The 26,751-nt window shown below is 43.1% G+C and overlaps 1 protein-coding gene across 7 annotated transcripts in view; it reads left to right on the top strand.

Annotated features, from left to right (window-relative positions):
• Nucleotides 1-26,751, top strand: part of MBNL2 (muscleblind like splicing regulator 2) — a 164,822-nt gene that overhangs the window by 10,286 nt on the left and 127,785 nt on the right. Inside the window, exon 1 of one of the 7 annotated variants that reach the window (XM_043477895.1) lies at nucleotides 14,460-14,695. The exons of the other annotated variants lie outside the window; for them this stretch is intronic. The gene's annotated coding sequence lies outside the window, so the exon portion shown is untranslated. Of the gene's footprint in view, nucleotides 1-14,459; nucleotides 14,696-26,751 lie in introns of those variants that run through there. 7 annotated transcript variants of the gene reach the window in all.

The raw sequence follows: 26,751 nt of genomic DNA, 5'->3' as shown, positions 1-26,751 counted from the left end.
CAAACTCCCAGGTGAGGAAGATGACCCTCATGGCTCGTCCGGAAGGCTCTACAGCACTTTGCTGGCATGAACATCGATGGTGGTGGATTTCTGAGTCTGAGATGGTTTTTGTGGAGCCTCTGCAGGGCTGAGGGCCGGGACTTGCTTCCTCCACACAGGAGGCCTTTCCAGGCTGCCCGGGCTCAGACTGGAGCTAAGGTTGAGCCTGTCCCACGAGGCTGGCCACGACGCTGCTATGGTCCAGGCTGTGAAGGTGGCCCTTCGGCGTTTCCAGCATCTTTGCGGTCACAGCAGCCGATGTCTGTGGATGGCCCCCGTGCCCGCAATGGCTGTCTCTTCTTTGTGGACACAGACCCTCACCAGTTCCCTAGGAGACTTACTCACCGCCTCCAGGGAGGCTGGTGTGTCTGTTCACACTTCTGCTCCAGAGATATTTTTTTTTTCCTACCAAATATCCATGTTCAAAATCAGCCATAGACTTTTTCCTCTTGATGGTGGTCAGAGCCAGAGCCTGCAGGCCCGACGGCCTCAGTGGATCAGTCTGGGGACCCCTGACCAACTCAGCATTTCCCTTAAGATAATGCTGGTTCTCCCTCCAAAGAACAGGAAAAGTATAGAGGAAGTGTTATGTGCAGTTAACATTTAAAAAATGCTGGTTCTGAAGTTGTGTGCAATGAGTAAAGACATTAAGTGAGATGGCAGCTGTCTTAGATGGTGGCTTCAGTGAACATCCAGGCCTGACCGTGGACAGTCTGAGGTCTTGTTTCATGTCCGTCTTTCTTTCCTGCCCTTGAGGGCTTCATTTTTCTGTTTGTTCAGCCTGGGGCCTCCTCTTTCCTGGGCCAGGAGTCCTGCTAACCTGATTTAGAGGAAGTCTGCCCTGCCCAACTGCCCATTTAGTCCACACACAGATGGCCAGTACTTTTATGCATTTTTAATTTACCCAATAACCTTTGAGGGCCAAAAGGCACCAAGTTTTTATTGAGTTTATTGAGTGCTTACTATATGCCAAGCCCTCTGCTGAGAGCTTTATGTGCATCAAGTCAGTTAAACCTTTTTATGAAGAGAACGAAGTCCCAGGAGGCTGTGTTCTTTGCCAAGGTCACACATGAACAAGCGACAGAGCAAGGCCGAGAGTCCAGTTGGCACATCTCCAAACACCCAGACCTTTTCCAACGGCACTTCCTCTGGGGGTAGCAACAAAAAAGGGATTTGCTTTAGAAAAACTTCTCTCCCGTTTGCATGAACCATTAGCAGAATTCACTAAACGGCTAAGTAACACGCAAACAGGCAAGTCCTGGCAGGCTGCTCCAGCATGAGTTTAGCGTTAGCCATGAATCAAGTCCTCACAGAGGACCTGGGAAATCACCCAGGACGCTGGAGCATCGTCTCCGTGACACGCTGTGAAGAGTGAACTTCACAGTGAACTCCTCTTCCTCACCCCGAGTTTCCGCCGTGTCTGTGTGCGCACGTGCAGAGGAAGAAGCTTAAGGAAAGACCTTGGCCGAGGTGTCCTCCAGACGCTGTCAGTGGATAATGTGCAGTGGTGAGGTCTGTACAAAAGTGAGGTGATTTGTGCTGTTGTGGTTTTACCACCTGGACTTTGCTGTTGTTGAGTCGCCAAGTCACGTCCGACTCTTTGTGACCCCATGAACGTTCCTCACCATCTCCCGGAGTTCACCCAAGTTCGTGTCCCTTGAATCAGTGATGCTCTGAGGACCTGGAAGACCCTTTGCCTTTCCATCAGTGTCTCCGTTTCCAGGCAGGGCTGTTCCACTCACGCAGGTCACCCGTTCTCCAAAAGGATGCGTGGTCCTCCTCTCTGGCTGCATCCCCTGACCATCCTCATGTAACAGGCTCTCCTGTCTTGCCCTGCAGGCTCCTAAGCTGACCCGTGGCCTCTTCTCTCTGCCAGGGTTGTACCTGGCATCCCTACTAAATGGCATACGGAGGCCCCACGTCTCTAGGGTTCTGGTCACACCTGGCTCTCACCTGGGGGAAAGGATGATTTATTTACCGCCTCAGGAAGCCCATCATTTGAACCCTGCAGTATCAGCTTCCTGGCAGCCACCACAAAGACCATCCCCTCAGGAAACAAAACAAACCCTATCTCCAGAGTTTCCTTGTTTCTTTTCTTCAAAGTCCCCTGTTGCAACTAAGCTGCAATTAAGAGGCAGGATCAAAGGGACTGGCGGCCTCTGGGGCTGTGGGACCCACGCAGAGCTTTGCCCTTTTTTAACTCTTTGCTTTCTGGGACCTGCTCCTTCCACCGCGTCTTTGTTCCCCTGGGTGTTCAGGTGTCAGAAGGGGGAGCCGAAGGGAGACGGGTGAGAGTCGGTGGAGCAGCTTTGCACACCTTCCTCGATTCTGAGGGCCACACAGCTGACAGAACCCACGAACGTCAGATGAAAAGCAGTGGGGTGCCCTGTTGGAAGGAGCTGGTGGGGTTCCTGTCTACCCTCCACCGCGGTGCTACCCAGCAGTTTCTAACTGCGGCTCATCCGTCTCGGCGATCACGACCCCATGATGCATGCAGACCACAACCTTTCAGTATAAAATCCTTCCCTGTGCTGAGATGCGAGGTGACTCCCCAAGCCCTCCACTGCTCAGCCCGTGTTCAGGCCTTTGGGATGCCCCCCGAGAGTCAAATACCCCGTCAGCGGGTGAGCCCCTTCATGTAGTTAAAGACAAGTAAGCTTCCTCCGATAGGAGCGGTTAGCGCCGCTGGTTATTTTCAGGAAGTGATACTTTTATTTATGCAACCTAAGACCCGCAGTGTTTCTGGCAGCTCTGTCATATTGGTGAGCCTTATCGCTGCTGTACTTGAACCTTGAACCAGCTGTAGGGGAGAAAGGGGTGAGGTTCTCCATGTTCCCTCAGCTCTGTTCAAGCCTGAGTGCAGTGGGGAAAAACTGATGGATAGGGGCAGGATGGGGGAGGGACAGTCAGCTTCCCCGATGGCATGGAATGATTGAAAATTGATTTCTGTTCCGATGGGGGTCTTTAGGCACCTCTTGAAATAGCAGGCGAGTTCCTGGGCATTGACCTGCAAAACTACCCATAGAATGATTGATAAATATAGATAAGAGATAGATGATAGATTTAGATTAATATATAGATAACACACTCTATATAATACATCACATCTGTTAATCTAGATGGGGCTTCCCTGGTGGCTCAGATGGTAAAGAATTCGCCTGCAGTGCTGGAGACTGAGGTTTGATCACTGGGTCGGGAAGATCTCCTGGAAGAGGAAATGACAACCCACTCCAGTTGTTTTGCCTGGAGAATCCCATGAACAAAGGAGTCTGGTGGGCTACAGTCCATGGGGTCGCAAAGAGTTGGACACGACTGAGCGACTAAGTGCGCGCGCACACACACACATTGATCTAGATATTGATTAATAAAGATACAGATACAGATAGATATAGATTTAGGGTAATAAATGTAGATCGATGGTTATATAGATTAATAATTATATACACAGAAGAGATAGGTAGATAAAAATATAGATAAATGTATATACAAATAGCTATAGATATAGATTAGTGTATGTATATAGATAGATAGGTCTAGATTGATGGATAGATGATAGAATGATAGATACACAGTTTGAACACCACACTGAGGCACTTTTCAGAGGTAAAGTACCTGGCTTGGGATTCTGTTTTGCTGTGTTTGTCTTTGGCACAACAGAAAGGTGATCATTTTAGCAGTAGCTCCGAGCCCTCCCAAGTTTCTCTGCAGCTCTCAGCACGGTCCTTAGCGGCTTAGACACACACTCAGCCTTCGGTAGATGCCAAGGTCACCGAAGGAACTAATTAATCCCAGCTCCCGTCGACAGCAGGCTGCACTAACCCGCCCTCCTTCCTCGAGCAGGAGAAAGCGGGAAGGATTTACTCCCTCCATTCTGCCCAGGCCTACTCAGGGCCGCCCTGAGCAAATAAAGAGAAGGAGGGAGATTGGTAAACCATTTTCCCAATGAGCTGACCAGGCTTCATCTAGAGAAAGCCCAGAGAGGGCCTGTTCTAAGACTTTAAAACTTGAGGGGAGATAAGCCCGCCAGTTTTTCTTAGGAAAATTCCCAGGTTGATATTTAACCTGGAGGTCCCTGGGTTCCTACTCCATCACAACACTGCTTTTTTTTTTTTTTTTTTTTAACTACTAGTTTCACTAATGTCCTTTAAACTCAGCCAACCGTCTTTGCTGCACTGAAAATTTGCCTTTTTAATTGAAACTGCAAATTTTCCAGCTGACCACGAGGGAGCATGAAATTTGCTCCCCCTCAGGGTGAAGCTGATGTTGTATAACCCAGACCACACTAAATAATTGATCAGAGAAATTCATTGAGGGGAGGGGTGGTTTTTGGCAACACCGATGGGCCAACCGCTCAAGATGGGAGGCTGGGGAAGGTTGCGATTCAAACATCGGGGATCCGCGAGTTAATATCCGTCCCCTTAGCCAGATACATGTTGGGTCTTGAGTTAATTGTTCTGCGGCTGTGGATTTTTATTTGAAGTTCTGATCCTTTCCTCTAGCGCAGAAAGTCACCAAGAAGCTCTGACATGGCCCGCGTGCCGTATCAGGTCAGCAGTCCATGATCGGTGGGTCCTCCCAGGCCCCCCAAAGCTTCCAGCACAGGACGGGCATCAGCCTGGAGTTAGTCTCCCCTTACACAGTTTGGCAGAACCAGCAAATCCTGGAGTTAGGTTTGTGACACTCTCCATCTTGTGCTCTGGTTCAAAACCAGAAAAAAAAAAAAATCAAAACCATATGTGCAATACAGTATCAGGCTTCCAGTGAACATTGTGCTAGGAAATAATGATCGGAGACCTAGCCATGAATCCGAAGGCTTGGGAAGGGGGAGCCGACCTGCTCCAGCAGGTAGGGACGGGCGATGCTGTGTGCTTCCTTTCTCAAAATGGCACGTCGCTGGAAGGCATCCAGCCTCTAATGGGGAAAGCAGAGAGGCTTCATCTACTGACTTATTTCCCTCCTTCACATCTTCCTTCTTCCCCTCACATTTTCAGGATTGAAAATTAGAAACACTTTTCTCCTACACACAAAATTACTCCCTCACACACTTTTTTTTTTTTCTACTTTGAAATGGCAATTGCTGCCAGAAAAGGTCTCTCTCTCTCTCTCTCTCTCTCTCCCCTTTTTAAAGTATTTATTTATTTGGCTGAACCAGGTCTTAATTGCAACACGTGGGTTCTTTAATCTTCATTGCAGCACGTGGGACCTTTTTAGTTGCGGCATGTGGGATCTAGTTCCCTGACCAGGAAATGGACCTGGTCCCCCTGCACTGGGAGAGTGGAGTCTTAGCCACTGCATCGATAGGGAAGTTCCCAGAAAAAGGTTTCTCAAAAAACACATGCTGTCCTGGCCAGAACAGTTGAAAGGTTGACTTCAGCTGTAGCCAGCTAGTTAGACATGACTAGCGAGGGAGAAGGCTCACCCTTTGTGGGAAAGCAAGATATGACGGAAAGAGAAGCCAAAGGTGTATCCAGGGTCCTGCTAGGAGTTATTGCCCAATCTGGGTGTGCATTATCCAGTGTGCTCAGCTGATGAAAATCCAGCAAGCTGGACACTTAGGATAAGGGGTGAGGCCTTTTGGTCTTTCCTGCCTTTAGGAAGAAAGTTTTAAATGTAGCTGGTTGTCTGGCACTGTTCTAAAGGGAGAACTAGTCAGAAGGTCCCCCTATTTCCTTTTATTTCCACTCAACATCTCCCCACCTTGGGCTTCCCTGGTGGCTCAGATGGTAAAGAATCTGCCTGCAATGCAGGAGATCCGGGTTTGATCCCTGGGTCGGGAAGATCCCCTGGAGAAGGGAATGGCAACCCACTCCAGTATTCTTGCCTGGAGAATCCCATGGACAGAGGAGCCTGGCGGGCTACAGTCCGTAGGGTCGCAAAGAGTTGGACATGACTGAGCAACTAACACACACTCCCCACCTTACCTCTTTCTCTCCTAAACTTCTGAACTTCCAAGATGAGGCTCTGTCTCCACCAATAACAAGAACCGTGAAGCCATATAATGTCTTACTCCTTGGCCAGTGGAAGTTAATGCTTCAAATGCAAACTTGAAATCATCAGTGAATAATAACGATGATAATCATGATGGAAATTGTAATCATAAGGCCACTTTGTCATGGTGCACATTGTTATGTACACTTTTCTCTCCCTGTTTTTGCTTTTTTTACAAACACATGAAAGTTTTGCTTCAAGGACTTTTTGAAAAATCTTATTTGTTAGTCAAGATTAGTGGAAGAAAGGGACATGCTGGGGACTACAGATGACAGTGCCTTTTGCCCTTTCAAGGGATTGCAGGTCTCAAAAGATAAATAAGGGTGGCTGAGGGTAGCCAGGATCCAGAGCTTGTGGATTGTTAACATAAGTTGGAATCCTGGGTTCCCTTACTTAGTTAGGATGAACAGGAGTTACCAGATCTCTTGGAACTTTGATCTCCTGGTTGGCATAAATGAAGATCACCATGCCACATCTCAGGGCTTTTGTGACGACCTGGCGAAACAAGGTAACTGGAAGTACCCCGCAGAGTGTGAAAGCCCCAGTGTCAGGGGGAGAGAGCGGATCGCTGTTAATTTAGTCTTCACCTGTTTGGCCAGGGCACATGTATTCTATTGAGTGAAATTTTCTTGGTGACAGAAAAATTTGCAGAGAAAAAGAATGCTGTGTGTAAGGTCAAGGTCTTTGGTGTTCCTCATTTCCTTTTTTCTCATGGTATTTATGCTGTAGAATAACAGATAAGATATATAAGTAAATCTTCACGGTGAAGGTAATCCGTGCCACATGGGAGGTATAAGGTGCCTTTCCAGGGGATTAGCTGTTGCCTACGTGAGTCAGGGAAGGCTTCCTGGAGGAGACAGCCTCTGCTGGGCATATGAAGGAAGGGCCAGACGCGGGTGCATGCACTCGAGGAGCGCCCAGGCCGGTGTCCACGGAGCAGGGGGCAGAGTCCAGGAAGTACTCATGGGAGCACAGCTGAAATGTTTGAAGGACCCTGAATGCCACGCTATGGATTCTGAACTTTATTCAGAGTGTGAACTGTTTGTGAGCAGGTGAGTGATGGGGTGAGACCCTGCTTGAGGGGGTCATTCTGTGAGCACAGCTTAGAGCCAGCACTGCGGGCACCCAAGCGTCATGGAGGCATGAGCTGGAATGTGGGAGGTGATGTCCGGGTACGGGGGCAGCATCCTAAGATGGTGGAAAGGACTCACGGAAGCCGAGGGAGAAGCAAGGACTCCATGAACTGAGGTCGCAGGAACCTTCGTGATGCCAGTGAGAACCCCGCAGAAGGAGTGGGGAGGGAAGGAGATGGTTCTGGATCATCGGAAGCTTGAAGTGAAGCTGCAGTGTCGTCGTGGAAGCGTAGGTCATGGAGTGCAGAGCTCCGTGTCATTTGGGACTCATCCACAGAGGAGCCGTAGCTGGGCTCATAAAAGGAGTTGAGATCCCATAAGGAAGCAAGTGTGATCTCGAGCGTGGGTGATAGCACAGGCTTGGGGAATGCTTACAGTTGAGGGGATTTCCTAGACACACTCCCACAGGCAAAGAAATCCAACGTGAAGAGCATTTCAGAGGACAGGTGCTCCTTGGGACAGGTGTGTGGGCCTCTGTGTGGACATCTCCAGCTGCCTTTAGGTCTGTGAGAAGAGATTGGGATGTTCACTCTGCCCAAAAATAACACTGATCAGTGATAACAGTGATAGCAAGGCTTCCTTGGTGGCTCAGACAGTAAAGAATCTGCCTGCAGTGCAGGAGACCCTGGTTTGATCCCTGGGTTGGGAAGATCCCCTGGAAAATGGGATAGCTACCCACTTCAGCATTCTTGCCTGAAGAATCCCATGGACAGAGGAGGCTGGCAGTCTCCAGTCCATGGGGTCACAAAGTCAGACATGACTGAATGACTGACTCAACACAATGATAACAGTATGAATGTGTATCACTGTTCATCATCCTGAGACCAGATGAGAATGGAAGATAATGCCAGATCCTAAACAAAGTTCAGGAAAGATGAGTACTGAGGCAGATGCCACAAGAGGCATTTTTGGAGCGTGGTGACCGGGCAGCTGATCAGCAAGGAACCAGAAGAGCGGAAAGTTAAAACATCCAGGGAGTGGGTGTGGGGGATTTAGAGCAGCCAAAGGAGAGATGAAGTAAGCAGAGGGGAAACAGGGTTAAGATAAGAGGGTGTCTGTTCGCGGGAAAGGGGGCTGGGCAGGCAGATGACACCTGGTGTGCCTTGAAGCCAGAGGAGGCTGCAGTGGATAGACAGGCTGAGACCACCAGGGAGTAATAGTGTTTGAAAATGTGTAGAAACAGGTCTGATCCTGCTGTAACAGGAAAGGGGAAAATCATCAGATATGTTTGAAGGAAGGTAGGTATAAGCTGAGGTTTAAATGCTTTTCCAGGGAGACTCTGAGAGACCTTTGCCTTGAAATGAATCTTTCTTTATTCAAAGCAACCATCATGGGGTGATGCCAGCACACTGCATCGATCCCCAATTATTAATTAAAGATGAGCCTTGCATCATTGAAAGCTTAACTAAAATACAGTGACGGCCACTGCTTTCTAAAGTGCCCCGCCGATGTTATTTGTTGTTCCTTTGTTATTTAGTCGTTCTTCTTAGCTGTTCCCTTTATCTCACTGGGTTCAGCAAATAGATAATTCATGGGCCTAGCACTCTTTTTCAAGATCACAGTCTGTCAGTAGAGATGTTCACATGTGGAGTATTTTTGAAGCCTCCTTATTTGAGCAACCTCCATGCAGTTGAAACCCATGTCTGGTAAGAAGTAGGTGTTCAATAAATGTTTGTGGGACATGATTCAGTGAAATATTTTTTAACTGAGACAGCCCTTTCTAGAGATGATTATTAACCGTGAGTCGTACTTACAAAAATGCATAGTCTATCATCCACCCAAATACACCCAGAAGTTTCTATCACAGACGCAGAGAGAATTCATCCCCCGCCCCCCGCCACCAGAGATTGTGTACATTTGTATGAAATTGTCTTTTAGTACTGAAGAGGGGCCAGCTAAAGCTCGACCCCTTCAGCCAGAGCTCTTTTTTTTTTTTTTTCATTTAAACATCAGAGAAGAGGTACTGCTGATGAAGGCAACAGAGAGATATCAAGGGTGAGATGCATCAACCAGGAAGTTATCTGGAGCGCCCTAACTTTTAAAATAAGTCTCAGTTGCTTAATTGCTGTAGGACAGAGCCTTCTGATTACATTCAGCTGCACGGAATGTACAGCACGTCTCACAAAATGGATTGGCCTATTTATTCGCCCTTGAGGGCCACTTGAAAACTAAGTCAAAGATAAACATGCCCACAGTCCAGGCCAGAATGAGCTCTTGTAGCCGCTGGGACAAGGTCATATTTCTGTGACCACATGGACTGCCCCACCCAGCTCTGTCCATAGGAGAAGAAAGAGGTTGTTCTTTCCGAGCGCATCTCAAAATCCCTTACTGGTTACTGCAAACCCTGGTTTCACCGGCTGCACAGACTCTTGGGAAGCTTGTTAAAAGAACAGATAACAGAGTCCTAGGCCTCAGCCTCTGAGATTCCAACTTGAGACGTCTGGGTTGGGACCCAGGAATCAGCATTTGTTGCAAGACCACAGAGTGATTTGTACACAAATGAGAGAGAGACCTCCTGGCCCAAAGGTTTAAGAGAGAAGTCAAGCCCTGCGTTCATATTCTGGCTAGACCACAGACTAAATGCACAATTTCAGGCATATTAAAAAATGTGTTTGATTCTGTTTTCTCGTCTTTGAAATGAGGGTAGTCATTTCCACTTCTCGGGATGATGGATAGAGTTATAGATTACACACATAGAGAACTGGGTTTATTCTCTACTGCACAGAATAAACACTCAGTACAGAATATTTGGGTAGATTTCTCTGGGTGAACATAAAGCTAGAGGGGACTAATCTCCAGTGAATGCTACAGACCCTCTATACAATTCCGGAAAGAGTAGGGCTTCACCATGATTTTTTCTGCAGTTTCTCCAAGTCTTGCTATCACTCACCAGGAGTTCACTGTTTTCTCAGCAAAATGCAAGAAGGCTTTATATTCTACAAAATAATACTATACCAGACTTTTGGGGAAGACTTATATTTGGTAGGGATGATAAGACATTGGAGCATGTTACCGTGGACTAAAGGAATGTTTTTGCTTTGAAAATGGGAGGACTGGGCCACTTTCGAGAACTTTCATACTGTGAAGCTCTTAGCCCAGCTCCCTGATCGCCTGTGCCTTGAGATGTTTCGGCAAAGATAAAGGTGATTCTGTCCCCACTCAGGCTGCTGTTAGGTCATTCAGACAGAAGGTAACTGGCCCACATGACCAAACTCCTGATCTTACACTTTTGGAATGAATGAATGAGCAAATGAATTTCCTCTGAGACCCAGATATACACCCAACAGCTGCCAGTCCATTTTGGTCCTCTGGTCCCTGAGGAAAGGATGGTCCTTTGTTGCTTGGAGAATAAATAAGCAGAGATTTCTCCAAGGTGTTTCCTGCAACCACACACTCCTTCCTTCCTGGATGTAGTGACCCAGTTGCCTGTGTTGGAAGGCTCAGTGTCACATGTCCAGTTTTTTTCCCACTGAGAAGACATCAACAGCAGAAGTATTTTCACAAGTTAGGTGCTTGCTGGTGCTCCAGGTCATGAGATCTGGGTCACACACAGACAGGAGGAGAGAAGTGTGGAGCTGAGTCCATTTGATCTATACACAGGGAGCAATAACAGAAAAGTGAAAAAGAAATTTTAAAAGTGGGGGTGGAATGCAGAGAGAAATTTATGATACTCTGGGATAGAAAGTCTCAGTTTCAGCTCAGGATATCTACAAATCTTCCAGTTCATTGTGAATCATTTTCAAGAGGCTCATTCTCTCTACTTAGAACATACTGATTAAAAGCCAACTGTGTGCCTGTCCGCAGATGCTTCAGAAAGCAAGCAAAACAAAGATGATTGATAGCCAGCAGTCGCACTGAGGTGTTAAGACACACACACGCATACACATCTTGAACACACACACACACACACACACACACACACACGAGCGCACAATGGAGAATCTGACTGTAACTCTGTTTGGATTAAGGGCCCCAGGCACTTACTGCTTAATCTGTGGAGGGAAAAGCCATCAGAGTTAGACCAACTGGGCCTGACTCCAATTGGAGGGGCCCCGGGTTGAGAAGGATGCCTGGATTTAGATAACTTCGAAGGAGAGCGGAAGACGTCCCATATCAAAGGAAATGGTTCAAACAAAAGCCAATAGGAGGAAATGAGCTCTCATTGTGTGCACACATGGGGCTCCACAGAAAGGAAATTGCCTGATTCAGGACACTTCCGACGCCTCCTGAAGCTTCGAGGAAAGACGTGTGTTCCCACAACCCGGAGAAGGTGTCTTTCTCAACCCAGGGCTGGCCACAGTGAAAAATGGGTAGGACTTTCGATTACAAAACATATCATTGGAAGCCTAGACGGTATTTCCCATGCTTCTCGTGATGCTCTTGGGTGTTTGTAGATAAGAGAACCTAGGGAGCAGGCACATGGGTAAAGCTCATTCATTCTTCGGGGTCCATCAGCTGTCTGAGACACAGCCTGTGCCTTGCAGGGCCACCTCCACTCCACAAGGCCGCTGTTGGCTCCCTGGGGTGGATCAGGCCAACTGGGATGAGGTCCCTTGATCAGTTCAGGCCCCTCTGTTAGACAATAGTAGCATTAGCAGCCTTGCAGCCTGCTGTCATCCATCTGAACTACAGTCCTGACCATGAGCTTTTGATTTCGCAGGATACAGCTTGGTCCTGTCTGGTGCTTGTCCTGGGCCCCATGGGGAACATAGATGTATATATGGCATTCCCAGTACTCAAGGGCTTTGGTGTCCAGAAGAGGATCAGTCATTCCAGTAAACAATAGGAAATAGGAATTTCCCTGGTCCCTGGAGACCCTGAAGTAGGGGTGGAGTGGGGCACCTAAGGGTTGTTAAAGAGGCATGGAATGAGCAGGACTTGTTTTTTTTTTTTTCACCTTTGTGTTATTTGATTGACACTTTGAGTACAGTCAAGCTTGAGTCCGTGAGATGCTACTGTAAGTGGCATGTATAACGCAGGTGCTGGTGGAATGAGAAATGACAGAAGACTTAAGGAGGGCTCCATGCCCAGCGCCCGGCCAGTCCCCCTCCCCCTGGCTGAGAGGATGCGCTCCTCTGGAGGGGTCGCCATTGGCCTCCGCCTCAACCCCCATAGCTTTAGCACAAGCTCAGGCAGCCTCTCCTCCATCTTCCCCCACGTGACTGTCTGCAGCCGTGGCCAGGAAGCAGGTGCGGACAGTGGATGTGAGAGAGAAAGTGGATCACAGGCCAGTGCTCCTTGAATACATCAGGTTTCACTGCACCTTAGGCAGATGGATTTCCAGTTCACTGTGGAGAACGGAAAATTAAGGCCCTTAAATTTCCTTAGCAATTGCTCTTTACCCCTCGGGTCCTTTATTTCTTTGGTCCGTCCATCAATCAGCAGACCCCAGGTGAGCACCCAGATGCTGTTCTGGGTGCTGGGCTAGAAAGAGGTGTTAGCCTGGCACCTGGGCTCAGTTGGCTTATGTTCTAACCAGACTCAACATCATAAAGGTCAACATCAAGGACAAGAGGACTCAAGCTAGCAGGGGGAACAGTGGGCAGGAAGAGTGTCTTTCTGGGGCAGTGGGGTTGGGGGAACAGGGCCGGGAAGGACTTCCCAAGAAGAGACATTTGAATGGGGGCCTTGTAGGAAGCATCCAATGACAGCCAGTAAAGAAGGGGGAGAAGGCTGTCACCATCTCCTCATTATGAGCTCCTTCTAATTAGTGGCTTCTGAGGCTTATCAAGGCTCATCTAGAAACTAAAACTAATAGGCAGTGAGGTTTTTGTTTCATTTTGCCTCTTTCCTCCCACCTTCCAAGGGGAAAAACACATGAATTAAACAGTTATTTTGCCAGCAAATAGTATTATATGGATGCCCCTAAATGAGGCTGTTTTATTCAGCATGGATAGGGCTAACTATTTAGGGAAATTTTTGTCCTGCAGCCTAGATCTTATTTTGTTATCATTCGTCAGAAGCAGCAGGGGAAAGAGTCAAAGTGAAGCTTCTCTACAGATGCCTACTTGTTCTCCACACACCGTCAAAAATGCAAGAAAAGAAACTGCACCCTTCTGCTCCATCGCGGTGTAGACTCTCTCCTGCCCTCCCGGCTGGCCCAAAATGACAAAATAAAAAAAAACACAGTTCATCTCACATGACATTGGATAATGCTGGTTTCAAAATTCCTCATAGTTTAAAGGCCTTAGCGTTACAGGGTTAGGTCCTAGAAATGCTGGTAAAATTCCAATGCGATTCTTCAGTTGCGTTTGCTTTCTTTCAAATATTACCACACGCCCCAAGAAAAACCGCCCTCGTGAAAATAGATGCAGCAAATTTAAGTTTACTCGTGCTTCAAGCAGGCTGATTTTTTTCTTTTTTAATCCTGAATAAACACAGGCTATCATTTTAAGAGCAACAAATTGAGAGAGACAGAGAGAAAAAGAGGCCAGAACCCAGTAATACTGCTGAGTAGATCCTGATCAGAAAGGGAAACATGCCGTCTGGTAAGGAAAATATGGAAACTAAACAGAGACAAGTCAACTTAAATTCAGGTTGATCCCACCAGCCATTGAAGTTCACTGAGAACCGTGAAACTTTGGCTTTTTCGTGTATTAACAGCGCTTTTGTGCCTTTGTTTTACCATGTAGACCAGCTGATAATGTGCCTTGCTCCTCACTGACTTTGCAATCTCATTCTTTGCCACAGATATAATGGCCTGTTTGTTTTGCCACTGATGCACACTGGCCAAAGAATCAGACATTTGTTTTGCAGTGCTTGTTTTGAAGAAATCAGCTCTCGGTACATCTTCCCACTGCCTGTAAAAACAGAAGCTTATCTGGGTGACAGGCACCCCAGGTAGCCTTCCATTTATCCACTACTATAGAAAATGAAATTGAAACATAATAAAAATTCATTTCAATCTAATGACTGAAGAGCCCGAATTAGAGACTACTCATAAAGATGTACACTTTTCTTAATTATAACGACATAACAGCAGTGTGAACCGGCCAAGACTATTTTATCTCATAATGACTCTTAAGAAGTGCTTATTAATGAAGAGATAAGAGTGATTTATAAGTAGTATTCCGGGTATTTACATCTAAATGAATAAATGAATGGTAATGAAATGCCTGAGAAGTTTGTGCTCGCAAGTAGGGTAAATATTCCCATTAGAATTACATGAAGACGGTTCATTTATTCAGCAAGCACGCACCCTCTGCCCTTGTTTTTCACAAGTAGTTCAAAGGTAACCTTTAGCCTAGTCTGGGGGTGGCTTCAGCTCACAAGGGAACTCTGATCGGCCGGTGGTGGCTGCCTGCCTGGAAACTTGTTTTGAGAAATTTTCGAGTGCCAAGTGTAGGCTCACAGGGGAAAAGCACTGGTATCAATTGGTCATGCCTGCCATGGATGAGGAAGGTGGGGAGAGGAGACCTGAGTGACCTCCATTTGCTAGTCTGGCATAGGCCCTTCCAAGGTGTTGCAAAGTTGGAATCCTCACAACCATCCTCTCCGGATTAGACCGCAAGAAAATCGTAATTTGCATGCCGCAGGTAACACTAAATTTCTGGGTGTCTCCAAAATCCAGCACTTGAAAGTTCTTTCTACAAGGGTGGTATCCATGGAACCGTCCTAACTCAATCAAACCCTAAGGGAAAAATTCAGTTGCCTTGACTAAAGGTAGCTATATAAAATGCACTTTTGTGTTTTCTAAGCTTGAGGAAACAAAATGATTTTACAACTCTCCTTTTCTCGCCTTGCTCCTGAAAGTGATATTAGGTGAGCCAAGGTGGTGGGCGTGGGGGCTGTTAATAGGAATAAGCCCTGTGAGATGGGATTCTGGTGTTTTGTTATAGTTTAATTTGTAGTCATTTCTCTCTCTGTTTTTGAAAGAAAGTGAACAAGTGCTTATGTCCCTCCACTAAAACAAATTGGGAATTCAGGGCCAGATCCACAGAGCAGCACAATCTTCTTTGATTTCTAGGTTAAATAACAGATAATGAATAGAGCAGAAGAAGGGAACTAACTCTTTTAAAGCTCTTGCTATGTTCTAGGCACTTTGACAATTACTTTCAAAACATTAATTTTTTTTTCTAATTTAATGTGCCCTGAGAGAGATGTATAATACTGCCTCATTTTACAGATTAAAACAAAACCTGAGGTTTAGAGCATTTAGACTGTTAGTTCAATATGGAACTTAAATTGCAACCAGCCTCTAAAACTGGCTGAAATTTCTGTTTGGAGTTCAAAGTTTAAACATAACCACTTATCCCAACTTTCAAACAGGACTTTGGCAGTGATATTTCAGGCATTGACTAATAAGAATTTTAGAGCTTTAGCATTTTGAGAGCCCTCAATCAATGTTGGTTACTATTATTTCTCTTTATCTGCCTATACATACACATATTCATATATATACATATATATTCATGGGCCAATGCCTGTTGAACTTCAAATGTTTATGGCGAACCACTTTGCCTCATTATTTCAAAAAGAAAAATGTGAATGCCTACTCTTTATGTTAGAAAATGATCTAAACCTCGAAAGGGGAAATTTTTATAGGAGGAAAAGACTGTAAAGTATACAATAAAATCAGCAGTGTGTATAAGGAACCAGAATATCATCCTGACATTTTATACAGTATGTAAATTGCACTTCTAATCCAGGGGAAGTCTGCTTTGAGTTAAGCACTCTGAATAAACTCCTGTTTCTAAAATTCTCTGTCTCTATCTTCTGGTGGGGGGGTAGTAGGGTTGGCGGTAGAGAGAGGTTTTTTTTTTTTTTTTTTTTTAATCTGAGAAGGCTTTTTATTAATTTCTTTTGCTGAATTTTTGACCCTGTAAAGAAAAAGAGAGCTATTGTACTGAACCACACCACAGGACAGGCTCTCCCCCAGACGGGATTTTTTCCTTCCTGCTGAAGGACACAGATACCAGCTTTATGAGCTGGTTACAGTCAGCTTTATCGCAAAGCCAGTAGATTTTCTTAATATACTTATTGCTGTTCTGTAAATAGCACGGGGGCAGTCGTGAATCCGAATACTTATGGGGTCACAATGAGACTGATATTTGATAATCTGGGGAAGACAGTGTTGAGTAGCCTAAATAATGAAACTCGTAATTGGAAATCTTTCTTTTTGTGCAGGCTGAGAGTCTCCCAACCAACCCTTTGAGTACCTATTGTCCACGTCTGAAATTTAATGAGATAGTGCATGCTGGAAGCACTTTATTCACTAGATAAAATTCTATGTAAATGACAGCTGATGATATTAATGAGAATAATTATATTGAGGCTTTTCACTAAGACATGAAGAGAGCTTTAAGATTGCCCACCATGTCTTTTTTAAAAAGATGATTCATTAAAGACTGCCATCTGCTTTATTCTGTTTTTTATGTTCACCAATATTAGGAGGAACAGGAACCTGAATCCTGGCTATATGTTAATACAGAAGCCCTCAGAGAACACGCTATTTGTTTTTCCTTTAAAATAGTTTGCTGCCCTGATTTTTAAAATTCCAGATTGTCTTTTGATTGGATTGTCTTTTGAAAGAGGGTCCAGGAATTCTAAGGTCTAGGACAGAAAACCTCTAGCTTTTCATTCTAGAAGAATGTGACTATGGTTATTCTCAGAGCTCTTAAGGAAGGCATCATTTCTCTTGTATCTGTTTCTCGTTAATCAGTTAAAGTTAATGATACATTTTGGGATTTGCATCTGTGAGTTCAAATATAAAGTATTGTGGATTTTGAGGCAGCGGTGTTGCTTATATGAAAAATGTTTAGAACTCTAGATGTTTCCTTCAGTTCATTCATAAAGTCAGATAGCTTTAAAAAGCAATTAACAATGCCCCCCTGTATTTTAATCATGTTTTGATTTAGTGGCATTATTTTTGTTTTAAATAGTTTATAAGCAGTTTAATATTTTGGATCTGCTGACCGATTGCTCTGCTTGTAACTTTTACCCCCAAACCTAGGTGGACCCATACCTAGAACACATTTAGTTTCAATCAAAACATATATCGCAAATCCTTCATCACACTTTCTCAACCTAAAATATTCTATCATCAGACAGTCTTGTTTTACTTTTAATGTTGCACTGGAAACAATGTTTCTTGGCAAATATTTCTTCCCATATTTATTACTCCTGGATTTAACGTGTAATTATTTATTCTTTGCATAACAATTTACTCCCCATAACATTTCATAGTCATGTTTGACGCTCGTGTACATGGTTGAATAGCTTAGTTGATTAAAGCGTGAGACAGTGATTATGGGTCCCTGATACCGCAGACTCATGTTTCATTCCAAACCTTAGCTAGTCCTTCTAAAAATGCATGCTCCAAGTCCCCAAAGAGACCAAACCGTAGCCCAATATCTTTAGCCATTTGAAACACAAAAACAATCTCTACGTTCACTGCTGCTATTAAGAAAAGTAAAATTCAGATACCTTTTTTTCCTTAGAAACCCCTCTCTTTTTATCTAAAATCCTATCGAATCAAAGGAGGTAATGAGACAGTGGAGCCATAGCCTAAATGTCATGCTTAAACTGTCTCATTTGGTGCCTTAGTGGTTAATTTTCCATTAGTTATGTCTTATTATTAGAAGTAATAACCAGCAGTTTTATAATGTAACATTTTTATTCCCAAGTTCTATGAAAAGTGCTATGCAAATTTTACTATTATTGGAAAGCTGCAATTTGCAAGCCATTGTCACTCTGTTCATTCTTTCCTTTAGTCTCTTTTCTTTAAAGTTGGCCAGCCCCTCTACCACCACCCACTCACTGTGAGTTTGAATTATTCAAATTAACATCAAGTTGTTGAAATACTAAACTGTATTTTACCTTGTGACTTATTTTTCAGTAACACTGATTATTATAATTTCTGCTGATCAACTTGGACAACAGACTACGATATATGATATGCTTATTATCTCATCTAACTGAGCAAAGTTCACAATCATGAAAGTATGTCCAGACTTAGCAAAAGAATGTAATTTCCCGATCTTGCTACTTTCTAGCATTTGAGGCTGTTCGGGCTGGGAAGTGTACCTGCATTTATACATGATTGTCCCTAGATTTTCATAACATTTGACCTATTGTTCAGGAAGTGAGATGTTTGCAAGCATAAAAGCCCAGGGGGCATTTTTAGAATTTTTGTCTTGAAATATTTTTTGTTTTGTTTTCTGGTAATAGAACATTTGCTTCCTAAAGAAAAAATATAAAACATTTATATCACACGAGAAGTGTTTGGATCTGATATTCTACATGGTTAGAAAACATGGTTATTAAGAGCTGCTTAATGTCTGATGATATGACGATACCATCATTTATTTAGCATTTCCTCTCACTTAACATTTGCGTTGTTTAAGCAAACTAATTGTTTGTTCTCATAAATCATGCAGTGATTAACATCCTAATACATAAATATTTAATCCCAATGCCTGATTTTCTTCCTTCAGAATCTAGCTCTAGTGGTATTCATGGGAACTGCTATAGTTTTTGATCCAGTATATATTTGAGAATATTTTTCACTTTCTGGCAGGAACTAGGATATGATTGAGTGTATTTATTTGGAGTAATACATTTTTCACTGAAAATTCAGTAGAGATGTTTCTATTGACTTTTATTAGTGTTTTGTACTGCCCAAGAGAAGTCAGAAGCCAATGAGTTCATTTGTAGCTAACTCTTTGGGGGGGGGGGGGGGCAGAAAGGCTAATAATTTTAGAAATCTCCCTTTATCTCCGTAATTGCTAGGATGTTCACAGGCTTTTTGTTGCTTTGCCTCAAGCACCAAATTCTCTTTGGATCTTCTTTCTCAGTTCCTTTCTGAACCTCCCAAGGCTTTGTTACCTGTACCTTTTAAGTATCGCTCCTATTTCGTTTCTTCCTCTCTCTCTCTAAGGCATTAGTAGTTCTTAGGTTGGATCTTTGTTTTCCAACCTCCATAGCTGTCACTAGCTTTCTGATCATTTTCGTTTTCCTCTTTCAGCATGTTGTATGAATACGTCTGGTGTATCCTCCACCTCATTCATTGACCCATTTTGTACACTGACAGAACTCTTCAGTACATAAAATTAGGTTTTTTGGGTTTTTTTTAATCTGCTATTGAAATGTTGGTTTACTCAGATTCCTTTCTTACGTCAACCAACTACTATTTTTATTTCTGGATAGCTCTCAGTCCCTCTTAAGTTCAGTCTGTTGTCTTTTCTTCCCATCTTTCCTTTTTTAGTTCATATGTCCATGAAGAAAGCATGAATTTTACTCAGCTTTACTGAAAACACAAAGCAAGATGGTATCTTAATATTTCTCACTTTTTTATGATAAACCTTGAGCATTCCATCTTGGTCTTCTTTTTAGTGTGAAAAATCTTTCCATTGGTCTCATGTTGGATCTTCCTTACAAGTCTAGTTTTTTTGCTTGTTTTTTTTCTAATTCATTTATTCATCTTGAATGAAGTCCGCTCAGGCTTGGTCAGAGGGTGCCGGGGAGGGATATGTCCTCTCTGCTCGGTTTCTTGTTATGGGGGTTACTTCTGTCTACCCAGCTTTGCCGAATACTCAGCCTGTATGCGAAGTATCCAACCTGGCCAGGCCTCACTGCTGTCGCTGTTTCTATGGCTCAAGGAAATCAGATCATTGACCTGTTGTTTTTTGGTTTAATATAACTCCTGGGCAAAAGCTGGGTGTTTTCAGTATAACTAGTGGTAGCACAGACTTCAAAACATGTGGCTGATACACTTTCCTTGTTTCTAACCCTGCTGAAAGTTTTCTCTTTCCCCATTTCTTAAATCAACCTTTAGTTATTTTACTAAGGATTTTGCGAGGGACATTAAATAACTACTTGTGCTCAAGTTGACACTGAACCAGAAGCTTCACGTCATCACCAATTGAAACCATAAAAGATCGAGCTTTGTGTTGTTCTGTTTTGTTTTCTTTGTATACGTTGTTTTTTTAATTCTTCAAAAGATATGCCTGCCTGTTATTGCTGAATGATTCACCTATATTTTCTTTTGCCATTTTGTGGATTACCCTTTTTAATCAAATCAACATAAAATTTATTTTGAGGGATGGTACAAGTTTACAAATTAATTTTTTCTCTTCAATTTTTCTAAACCTTTTTCAATACGAATAAGGCATCTTTTCCCATGTGCAGTACTTAGCTTGAATCTTGAGTTCTTGGTGAACTGGGGTCTCTCTTAAGATACTTTTAGTCAATTTCATTGATTTAGCTATCTATTCCTTCATTAGTAACAAACTATTCTGATTGTTTTAGATTAATAGCATATGTATCTATCTACTAGTGCCAATTCCATATACTGTGATTCTTTTTCAGAAATTTCTCTTCTGTCATCTATTTCTTCTTCAGATAAATTTCAAAATCATTTTTAAGTTCTTTCCCATAATCATAATAACCTCTTCCAGCAACAAAAAATTCTTTTAATATTTTATTAAAATTATGTTGAATCTATAATTTTGTAAGATCTAATATTCTTAAATGATAAGAACACTAATCTAGAAATCTCTCTCCATTTTATTCACTTATTACTTTATATCTCCAGATAGTTTGTTAATTTTTATATCTGTCTAAAACATTTTCAGTTAGCATTATTCCCATTTGTTTTATGTAGCTATTATAAATGATATATTTTTCTTTTATGTATTCTACGTGATTATTGCTGTGCTGGAGAACAAGAAGACTATTGGTTCCATTTAACTCTATTTCGTTATCTCATTTCTGGCAGCTCAACAGAACTCACTTTTTCCTAGTGAGAATTAAATTTAATTCTCTTGGATTTTCTAGGTATATAATCATATCATCTGAAGATAATGATGACATTTTCTCTTCTTTTCCAATAGTTATGCCATATATTCCTGTTACATATTAGGGTATCGGCTGCACTGTTTCCTGACTGTTTAAAAATTTTGAACAACTGATCTTCTGAAACTTCTTAAAAGCAAATAGTTAGTGACAGATGTTTCTCTTTATTTTATATCCTGCTATGAATGCAGGCTTCTCCAGAGAATTTTCAACTAATAATGCGACCAGCAGTAGATATTTCATCTTGCTAACTGAAAGTTCAGACCCTTACACATCTCATAAATATTAGTTTTGATGTATTAAAAACACAGTTCAGGCTAGTACATTTAGAGTGCACAGAAGTTTCCTGCTTTATAGAAAATATAACTGATATATACATTTAAAATAAAGAGAATCATGTTTTTTTGTTTTGTCCCATTTATCCATCTATTCATTTATCTACTCAACAGATATTTATTGAATCTTGTAATTAAAGAAAAGAAATGAAAACTACTCATCCCAACCATAGGGAATCTCAGCTTAGACTTATTAGGGATATATAGTTCTGTTCATAGTAGTGTACCCTCAAAAGTTCATGACTTGATTAAATGATATCAAGTGGAAACAATAAGTTCATGTTATATTCTAAAGATTCCTTATGAGTTAAAACTTCATGTTTTTGAGATAGAAACACCTCTGACAGCTGAGTAAAAGCTACCATCACTTGTGGATCTTGTTCCTTTGTTACCAAGGAAATTAAATGTATTCCAAGTTTACTAGTTTTCACTCTCATTAGAAAAAATCCTTAAGCTAACCCTCCCTTTAAGGAATAATGATGCACAAAAATTTTCTTTTTTGCAATTACATTGTACTTCTTTTTATACTTATTACAGAAATTATCAGATAGTGTTTTTTTTTAAGAAGTTTACATTCTAGAAAATGTGCTAGATTTTTTTCTTAGGGGTTTTCCAATACAATTTTTTCAAGCATATAGAATTTTGGTTGATAAATGTTGCTGAGAAAGAAGCATTTAGATATCTAGATTAAAATGTTGTAACACTGAATCATTTCTAAATTTGTTAACATTTATGATTTCCCTTTGAAAAATAAATCACAATTCACACCTAGAAATCTGAAAAGAAAATTCCAATTTTTGAAGCATGATGGAGGATTTTGTTACATTATGATCGGAAAGGAAGGCATTTAGCAAATATCAGGAATAAGTAGCTGATGAAAATTTTGGTTATAAAAATTTAAGATAAAAACTAACATTATTAACTTACTCTAACTTATCTCTATAATAGCCTCTGAAAAACATATGCCTCTATTTTGAAAATACTTTTTCAGTCTAAACATTTTATTTAAACTTGCATTTTGACTTCTTTTGACCTTAAACCTAGTCCCCCATTCTATCATGTTTAATTCTTATACGTGTGGGGATATAAAATGATCTGCAATTCCAAATCTGCTTTTTCATTACCATATTATCCTTAGTCATAATGTAAATTCCTAAGAAAAATAGTTAATTTGATGGATTTCTTAAAGCAAGATTGTCTCTTGTCCAAGTGAGCAAATTGCAGTGGAAATGCAATGGATACCACTTTTCAGTGACATGAACAGTCCAAGTGCTTTTGACCAGCTCTGATGTAGTATATTCATTGGTACATTAGATTGCCAAGCCCCAAAGGTATCACTAAGTCCAGAGTACACCCCCATGATCATTTTAGGCAGGTGAATGGCCTGAAGAAGCATTATTTTATTTGAGGAGTGTTAGTGATTCAGATGAAATCTTTAGCTGCAATGAACTTTGTGTTCCTGCTGCAGTTAACAAACCAAACCCCACTGGATCACAGGTCCCTAAAGATTGCTCTCACAAAAAAAAAAAAAAAGATTGCTCTCACTACTAGGCAAGAAACACAGTCCCTAGATGTTAAAAGTAGAAGCATCAGCCCAGGAGACCCTGTCCTTCAGTATTTCTCAAGTTTTTCCATTGAGGCATCATGATAGCAGAGGAGAGAGGAGTTGGTCTCCTGAGGCTTAGAAGGACTGACAGAACAAGTCTCCTTATTTATTTGAAGTCTTCGAAATCTTGTCTTCTCTGTGTGTATGTGTTAATTGCTCAGTCATGTCAACCCTTTGCAACCCCATTGCCTGTAGCCCACCAGGCTCATCTGTCTGTTGGATTTTCCAGGCAAGAATACTGGAGTTGATAGCCATTCCCTTCTCCAGGGGATCTTCCCAACCCAGGGATTGAACCTGAGTCTCTTGCAGGCAGATTCTTTACCATCTGAGCCACCAGGGAAGCCTGTATATGTATGTTCTAATATTTAAAAGTAACTTTAAATGACTCACCCCTTTTACCCCCAAATTTTTAAAGTAAAATCGATGTTTCCATAAACTATGCTACATGTTTACCTTTGGCCTCGTAGCTGCTCACACCCCAGTTTGGAAAGCACTGCTTGGTGGTTTTTTTATGACTGAGTAAACTCACCCCCAAATCTCCTGGCTCACATGTCACTGTGCAAAAGCTCTTCTGACTCCCAGCCCTACCCATTTTCTAACAATTAGGCAATTAGGCTACTCCCAAAGGGCAGGCAAGTACATTTCAGAGACTCTTTTTATACTTTTCCACTTTGGAAAAAGAGATGCTGGTTGCCCTTTCCTTCTAGAAACTGCCTGGAATCTGATGAACTAGCTGTGTTTTGGGTGGGTAATGAGGAGAGCTGAGCTAATTATTCATAGTTGGTCCATACTCTACCCAGGGACTTGTGCATTCAATCACTCCATCTTCTTTCTGACGCATGGTAAGCAGAGTGCTTCTCTTTCTGAAGGTCACCTTTGGGTAACCTAAAGCATCCACTTAAGTAAGAGGGCTTCCCAGGTGGTGCTAGCCGTAAAGAAGCCACCTGCCAATGCAGGAGCCTCAGGAGATGCAGGTTCAATTCCTGGGTCAGGAAGATCCCCTGCAGCAGGGCATGGCAACCCACTCCAGTATTCTTGCCTGGAGAATCCCATGGACTGAGGAGCCTGATGGGCTACATGCAGTCCATGAGGTTGCAAAGAGTCGGACAGAACTGGAGCAACTTAGCAGCAGCAGTAGCAGCAAGATGAGCGAGAGGGAACCCTTCAAACTGCTGGCCTGGGGCCAGGGATCTTTTTTATCAGCTTTCTTTGGACATATCGGAACTACCATTTGAGAAGCTAGATGAGACCTGGGAATAGCTGTTAGAACTGACGAGGAGTTATAGCGCCGGGCCCAGGGAAGAGCCTGGAGCCAGGATTAATAAATGTTTGTGCTGCTGAGTCATTCTTCCTGGGAAAAGTGGTGCAGACAGGCTCATCTCTGGCCAGTGCTGCAGGATTGCCACTGGCCTTCACCGAAGTTTCTGGCATCAGTGGTCATCTTCCCACCATCGTTCAGGAAGGCCCCGGGGAATGAAATCCTGACACTGGTGTCCTGCATTCAGTCTTCCAAATGCTTTCATGGACAGCTGATCAGTAGAGTCTTGGCAACAAAGGAATGGGGCAAAGGAAGTCTGCATTTTAAAGACAGGCTCAAGGGCACGTGGTTGTGTAAGCTGCAATGTCTTTGACTCAGCATCGTGGATTTGGGTAAACCATCCGTGTCTCCCTTAGATGCACACTGATGTTCAGTCCTGAGAAAGACATTCTGATTGCTGCCAGGAAGACCCATTGCAATAAGCAAAACCCCATTTACGTCTACACATAAAGTTTTATTGTCATCATAAAAATTATTTCCAATTTCACCTCTGTTAGAAAGAGACCGCATTAGGAAAATAATATTTTAATTGTAAAAGCTTTACTTCGTGGTCAAGTTGCTTTTTTATACATAGTGTTAATAACCAAAAAAACGATTTTGGGTACTGGAATAGGCAAAGACTGTTAAGTGGGTAGTCATGGGATGATCTGCGTATCAGAGAAGGTATTATTCAGACTCCACCTTTTTTTTTTTTCCTCTCTCTTATTTTATCTTGTCACATTTGGTTTGATTCAAAGCCACTGGTTCTCTTTGAGAAGGAGGTCAGGCTGGTTTCAGGAATAACCAGCGTTAGAAGAGCAATTGAAGCATGCACATGGGAACGCAGGTGATAAAATCATTTTGAAAAATAATGAACAGGTAACTTGAGAGCTTGTCGTGAGGGTGGTATCACAGGTTATACCAGGTTATTAATTTTCCGACTCAGCAGTACACCTCTTAAAAAAACACCTAAAGGGAAATGGATCTGTTTTGGAAAGAAATGCAAGGGCAGAGAAGAACTGAGGAACTGAGGGAAGTCCACAGCTTGGGTAGAGCTGGGAACGCAAAACTGCTGTTGCTGCTAAGTCACTTCAGTCGTGTCCGACTCTGTGCGACCCCACAGACGGCAGCCCACCAGGCTCCTCCATCCCTGGGATTCTCCAGGCAAGGACACTGGCGTGGGTTGCCATTTCCTTCTCCAATGCATGAAAGTGAAAAGTGAAAGTGAAGTCGTTCAGTCGTGGCTCCTCCCTCCATGGGATTTTCCAGGCAAGAGTACTGGAGTGGGGTGCCATTGCCTTCTCCCAAAGCAAAACTACTTACATTTAAATAAAACCTGTATGTCTGGAAAATAATGTGCAAAATATGTAGTTAAGAGAGCAATGATTAGTGTTCATACATTGAAACAGATGCCTAAGGAGTTCTTGGTTCACCTACAAAATACCAAAGCACCCACCCTGCCTGGTGTTTGCTTGCTCGTTTGTCGAATGACTGAGCGACCGCCACGTTGGCAAGGGAGCATAGAGCCTTGCAAGATGTGGTCCTGAGGTTTGGCGGTTTGCTCCTCCATTCCCAGGAAGGCAAGAGGGCCTTTGTCTGCGCCTCAGTCTCCCCTTCCATAAAATGGGAAGAAGCACCCTTGCCACCCCAGAAGTGGCCCGTGACTGGGAGCGGTTCGGCACGTGACCCGTTTTTTCCTCTCCCCATCTCCCCGTGGCACTCCTCCGAGTGGTGGCCCGCTGTTGCCATGGTGACGCAGAACAGGGTGACGTTGCTTAGAAATGATGACAACTGGCGGCAGCGGGGAAGCAGAGCCACAGTGGTGATTAGCCTCCAAGGAGTGCCCTGTCTGGGCGGAGCGCAGCAGAAGGAGGAAGGATGGCTTTAACAAGTCGTGAGCGATGCCACCTCCCTCCAGCAATTAGCAGTTGTCACCCCCGACAATGCCTCAGCGTGCTGGACGTTTTTATAGAATATCCCTTTGGTTGCCAGATTGGCCCATTTTTTTGTATTACTCAGTACCCCAGGTTGTAAGCGCAGTAAGTATTTGTTGTCCATTTCGATTCTAGCAGTTAGCTCAATTTCCTGAAAGATAAGAGGAGCTGTTGACTCCCACCGTCTTTTGTCACCTGCTTTGTACTTGGGACTTGAGTCATGCCTTATCAATGGCGACTTTGAAAAGTGTGGCAGGAAATTGATTTTTTTTTTTTTTAAACTTCTGGGGTGAGTGAAATGACAACAAAATTAAAATCTTATTTGAATAGATTGATCTCTCCCTGATCCTGAATTCCTGGGTTTGGTTGTTCAGCTGAAATCAAATGGTGCTCTGCAGGGAAAAGTTTTGGGGGGTTAAATAGTGATGAGATACCATCACCTGCATGCCTGACCCTGCTGGTATCTTTCCCACAGGGCTCAAAAAAAAGATGAGTAGCATTCTGCATCCTTCTGGGGCCTTCTGAACCCTAGGAACATCCAATCCAGATAACCCCTGTGTCTGGTTCTGTGATTGTATTCCCCGAAGTTAGTGGGATGTGATTGGAAGTGAAAAGAAGTTGGTGG

The sequence above is a fragment of the Cervus canadensis genome, chromosome 9 (genome assembly GCF_019320065.1).
Source record: "Cervus canadensis isolate Bull #8, Minnesota chromosome 9, ASM1932006v1, whole genome shotgun sequence".
NCBI lineage: Eukaryota > Metazoa > Chordata > Mammalia > Artiodactyla > Cervidae > Cervus > Cervus canadensis.
The sequence above is the reverse complement of the archived record's forward strand: the minus strand, read 5'-3'. Positions and strand labels throughout refer to the sequence as shown.